Genomic DNA, 5718 nt, shown 5'->3' with positions numbered 1-5718 from the left:
TTCTCCCTCAATAACAAACTCCCCCGCTCGAGTCACGTGTTTCCTGTGCCCAGGTTCACACCCCAAACTAACCTCATTTAAGCTCCACTCCTCCTTTTTTTCTTTAAACTGTGGTAAAATACACATAGTGAAATTCTCCATTTTAATCACTTTAAAGGGCAGAGTTCAGTGGCCTTAACTCCGTCACCGCCCTTGTCCAGGACTCTTCATCTCCCCAAACTCAGACTCCCTACAACAGAGGATCCCATTCCCTCTCTGTCCCTGGCCCCTTCCCTCTGTACCTGCCCCCCCCCCCAGAGCCCCCATCCCTCTTGCTGCCTGAGGGAACTTTGACTAAGTGGCTCATACAATATTGTCCTTTTCTGTCTGTCTTATCTCACTCAGCACAATATCCTCAAGGCTCATCTGTGATATAGCATGTGTCAGAATTTCATGTCTTGTTAAAACAGGTCAGACCTTTAGGTTCCCAAACTCATTCTAGAAAAAGCTGCATAGCTCATTGTCGAGTATCGCCACGGTCACCTTCGAGGTACGCCCCCGGGGAAGCTATGTCCTGACACCAACATCTAATCCACCTTTCAAAGCAATTTTGAAACTCTTTTTTGGGAATGGCCATCAGAACTGTCATTGTGCACGTCCTTACAATTAAACTTGTGAACTCATCTTAGAAAAGGTGCTACATCCCTCACTGCTGAATATCATGACGGTCTCCAGATGGTCAAGGGCAGTACTTCGGAGGTGACCGTCATGATATTCAGCAACGCGGTATGTGGTGCTTTTTCTAGGATGACTTTGCAAACCTACTTGTCCGACCCCCTATGCTGTGGTTTGTGTATCCATTCAGTGTCAACGGACATTTGAGTTGTTCCCACCTTCGGCCGTTCTGAATCATGCTGCTATAAGCACGAATGTACAAATACCTATCTGAGAGCCTCTTTCAGTTCTTGTTTTATTGAGACAGAGTCTCACTTTGTCACTCTCAGTACAGGGCCATGGCATCATAGCTCACAGCAACCTAAAACTCTTGGGCTTAAGCAATTCTCTTGCCTCGGTCTCCCAAGTAGCTGGGACTACAGGCGCCCGCCACAACGCCCTGCTTTTTTGTTGTTGTTATTTGTTTCTTTTTTTTGTTTAGCAGGCCTGGGCTGGGTTTGGGTTTGAACACACCAGCCCTGGAGCATGTGGCCAGCTCCCTAGCCACTGAGCTAGGGGCGCCTCCCCGCCCCTCCCACTTTCAGTTCTTTCGAGTGTGTCTGGGGAAATTCTCCTCTGGGGAGAAGTGGAATTGCTGGATCATATGGCAACTCTATGTTTCAGTTTTTGAGGAGCTGCTATCCTGTTTTTCTTTATTACCTCTTTTGATGTGCAGTGCCTGCACTAATTGGGGCCCTGGATGAATGAAGCGGTCCCAGTGTGACTGGCCTGATGAACAAAAATACTTTTTTGTAGTTCTCTTATGTATCAAGCTCCCAGGCCAGTAAAATTGGATTTGCTTACCAGAACTTTGTCACTTTCTACTTCCCGGACCCATTCCCTTTTGTGCCCCTTTTTCTCCAGAAATGGAGGAGCCTCCTTGCAGCCATGAGACAACTACAAGGCCTTACACCACCTGGTTGTCCACAGAAGACAGGATAAATGACACCCTACTGCACATCATGCCCAAGGACCTGCTGAGCAGCCTACCCCCCATATCTTGCCTGTGCACAAGAGCAAGAGAACGACCAATATTGACCCTTAGCTCAATACACTGTAATACTAAAGCCTCCTCCCGCTTTAGTATTAAGGGGCTTACCCGCTATCTTTTTCCCATGCAACGTATGTACTAGCACGATTTCGTGCTGCATTTGCATGCCCTGCACTCTGCCCCAAGCACGTAATTACGCTCACTCACTCCATGCACTGTTCATTTCACCCCTAGTAAAAGCCCTGACCCTGTTGGTCGGGGAGGCAGATCTGTTCTGTGTGTGAGCAGCAGAAGGAACCCCCCCCTTGCACACTTGGTAACACCAGGATGAGCCCCTCCTGTTCCCTGTGTCAAGCTCGTGAGCATCTCAGAGCTGAGTCTTCCCTGCTGTGACACCCCATAAAAACCTACTATCAATTAACAGCCATCCCTTTCTTCAGATTCTTCATGTCTGCTGGCTCATCTAGACATTTCTTTTCTTTTCTTTTCTTTTTGAGACAGAGTTTCACTATGTAGCCCTTGGTAGAGTGCCGTGGTTGCTCACAGCAACCTCCAACTCTTGGGCTGAAGTGATTCTCTTGTTCCCCAAGTAGCTGGGACTACAGGCACCTGCCATAATGCCTGGCTATTTTTTTGTTGTAGTTGTCATTGCCGGGCTCCATCCCACCTGCCTTGGTGTATGTGGCTAGCACCCTAACCACTGAGCTACAGGCGCCAAGCCACACCTAAACATATCTTAAAAATTACTCTAGCAGAGTGACATTGTACAACTACATGGAAAGTATGGAAGCTGGGCACAGAGGTGAGTGCGGGCAGCAGCAAAGCTCACCAGTGAGAGAGGATCTTACTCCACAGCCAACCTCATGGCGCATACTACTGAAACCTCTGCCCTGGCAGAGTCACGAAGTAGAGCATGTCAGGAACCAAGTGGACAGTCAAAGCCCCGAATGCTGAGGGTCTGCTGATTCTGGTGCGATTTCTCCTGGTGCTTTTCTGTTTCCGTTTCTTCACAGCAGTTGTTTTGGAATCTGTCATTCTGCTGGCAAAGCCAAACCAAAGTAGAAAGTTATGGGTGGGGAGGAGTCTTTGAGGGGCCCACATGCCTTTCCTGTTTGGTGACAACTGTCATAGACACAAATTGGGGTAGATGTCTCATTCTGACACTTTCTCTAGGAGTTAGTTACATCTGTATTTACTGTTTTATTTGAGGTAACCCCTCTTTTCTCTTCTTTAGACAGGTTTTTTGGGAGCTTCCATCTTTCTACTCCACCCTCCAGGCCAAATGACCAGTCCAACGTTGGCATCGTGGTACCCCACCTTTGGGTCTTTTCTTGCTTTTTGTTTTATTAACAAGTTGGGGAAAGAGTATCTTCTCCTGCCTGGTTGCAGATCTTGGCACAGATACTGCCAGAGGCCTGACCCCCACTCACTGGGGAAGGGAGGAGGTGGTCAGAGTGCACAGAGAATTCCTGAGGACTGTCCCCATAGGTGATTCCCAAGAGCCAATCCTTTTGCTTTTTTTGCCTAAACTGGTTTCAGCCAGTTTCTACCCAGAATCTAGAGTAAGAGTCTCTAGCACCTGCCGGTACAAGTTAATTCAGAGTAACATAGTCAGTAAAGGAAGGTTTCAGAATAAAATTGCACATTGCCTGGAATGGCTCTGGTACTGGTGACTTAATTTGGTGCTTCATTTTCATGACAGGAAGGTGGGTGAAATGGCATCGATGTTTTGAGAACATCTCCACACGTGCATATTTTGATCCAAGCTCTAGGAGGAAGTGATCTGGCATTTTGATGGTTGTTTTTCTAACTGTTGGTCTTTGAAAGCCAGATTGCATTGTACCAAGGAAAAGGTAAATGTGTGTAAGCAGTTCACTCGGGACAACTGTTCCTTCATAACTCAGACTTTCTCCACTTCGTCAGAGACAACCTCTTGCGGCATCCAGACCCCCCACAGTGCAGGAGCATAAAGAAGAAAACACCGGGGCTGGAGACGTTTGTGGAAAAGGACTGTAGTCACTGACGCTCCCTGGCATCCAGTCCTCTGATCACAAGCCCTAGCCTGGTCTGGGGTGGATGAAGGTTGCCCCCTGCTGGCGGAGCCTGTCTTAGGGAACCTAAGACTTCTGACAGGGGCACAGTGAGGCAGGTGGCTCAGTCTGTGAGCTCCGCCCAGAATCCCAGTGGTCCTCACTGGGCTGTCCCCTGCCCCTGGGGTCTGAGTCTTATCACCAGCAGCATTTCTGATTCTCCTAAATACCGGGCGCCCAGTTAAAATTGAATTTCAGATCAATTACAATTGATTCTTGACTACATACATTTATTTGATCTTCACTAGTCCGCTTATACATGGATTTTCTTTTTAACTGATAAAAAACACAGTATTCGAGGGAGCAAAAGCCACACACTCACATGGAGGGCTGACTTCTCTCAGTGTTCTGCAGGTCTGGCTGTAGGACTTGAGTGTGAGCAGATTTGGGGATAACAGGGGTCCTCGAAGCAATATCTCGGATATTCCACGAGGGATAAATGTATTTTTAGTAAGTCTCAAATACTGCACACTGCAATAGTTGCATATTGTGTGTGTAGACATATAGTATATGAGTGGACAGGGTTGTATTTTTAAGCCCTCCAGGTGATTCCAACAAACACAATGTTGAAAACCAGCACACAGGGCGGGTAAGCGGACAGAGGCGTGGTCTGGTTTGGTGCATGTGGGATCCGCAGGGGTCTGCTCTGGGCAGAGAGCAGTGAGAGTCATTCACAGACGTCCATTAGTCGGAGTGAGAGAGGAAAGGCCGAGGATGTCCCTCTTCAGAAGGGAGGGGTTCTTCATTTGGACCGTGAACAGTTACACTCCACGTGCATGCTGGCGCCTGACTGCAGCCTGACTCTGGTGGCCCCAGAGTCCTCTCCACTATGGCACAGAGCGCAGGGCAGAGCCATCTATACCACAGTACAGGTGTGAGCCTACCTAGAACTGTGACCTCCCTTTGAAAGCTGCACCCGCAGTTCTGCTGTTCTGCCACATAGCCAGGTTGAGACTCCTTTTCTCACCTCTTTGAGCATCGTTGAGCCAACTACCCCCCTTCACAGGCCTCCTCCAACTGTGTGGCTTCTGGGCAGATCACTTTCTGCCCTTGTTTGTTTCCTTTTCTTTTCTCCTCAGTTTCTGGTGCATTCTTCTTTGAACTACCAAGATCGTGCTAAGTAAATGTTTGTTGAATTTAATTAAGAGAGCAGCTTGGTTTTATGAGACATGTGTTTTATAGCAAGGATTTCCAAACCTGGAGCATGTGTCAGCCTCACTAGAGGACTTGCTGAAATGCAGGCTCCTGGGCTCCAGCCACAGAATTTCTGGAATGATTCAGTAACTCTGGGGTGAGGCCTGAGAATTTGCATTTCTAACATGTTCCCAGGTGATGCTGATGCTGCTGGTCTGAGGACCATTGTGTTAGCAGAATGAGAATGTGTTCTCAATTTGAGTAGTGTCCTGCTAATTACCACTACAAGTAGAAAGCTCACATACTCAGCAGAAATGCTGCCTGGGGCTGAGGAAGGCAGCAGGGTGTAGGCCTCACTGGCACAGGGCAGACTGGCAGAGTGAAGTTACAAGGACCTTTGTCTAAATCTCTGCTTAGCCCTTTGCTGGCTGTGTGACCTTGGGCAAGTTGTTTAACCTCTCTGAGCTTCAGCTTACCTATCTGCAAAATGGAGGTAATAATAATAGCCAACATTTCTATCGTGCTTCCTATGTAGGCAAAGCATTGTTCTAAGCACTTTACAGGTGTTATCATGTCTCAATGTCACAGCAACCCTATGAGTAGATACTATCGTTATTGCCCTTTTACAGATGAAGAAACTGAGGCATGTTGAACTGCGGGTGAGTAGTGGTTGAATAGGGACACAGCCAGCATGAGGCTGAGCCAAGATTAAAATCTAGGCAGTTAGTTGGTTTGGTGCTTGTAGCTCAGTAGCTAAGGCACCAGCCACATACACCGGAGCTGGGGGGTTGGAACCCAGCCCAGGCCTGC

This window comes from Otolemur garnettii, unplaced genomic scaffold (assembly GCF_000181295.1).
Source record: "Otolemur garnettii isolate 467f Iridium unplaced genomic scaffold, OtoGar3 scaffold00018, whole genome shotgun sequence".
NCBI lineage: Eukaryota > Metazoa > Chordata > Mammalia > Primates > Galagidae > Otolemur > Otolemur garnettii.
The sequence above is the reverse complement of the archived record's forward strand: the minus strand, read 5'-3'. Positions refer to the sequence as shown.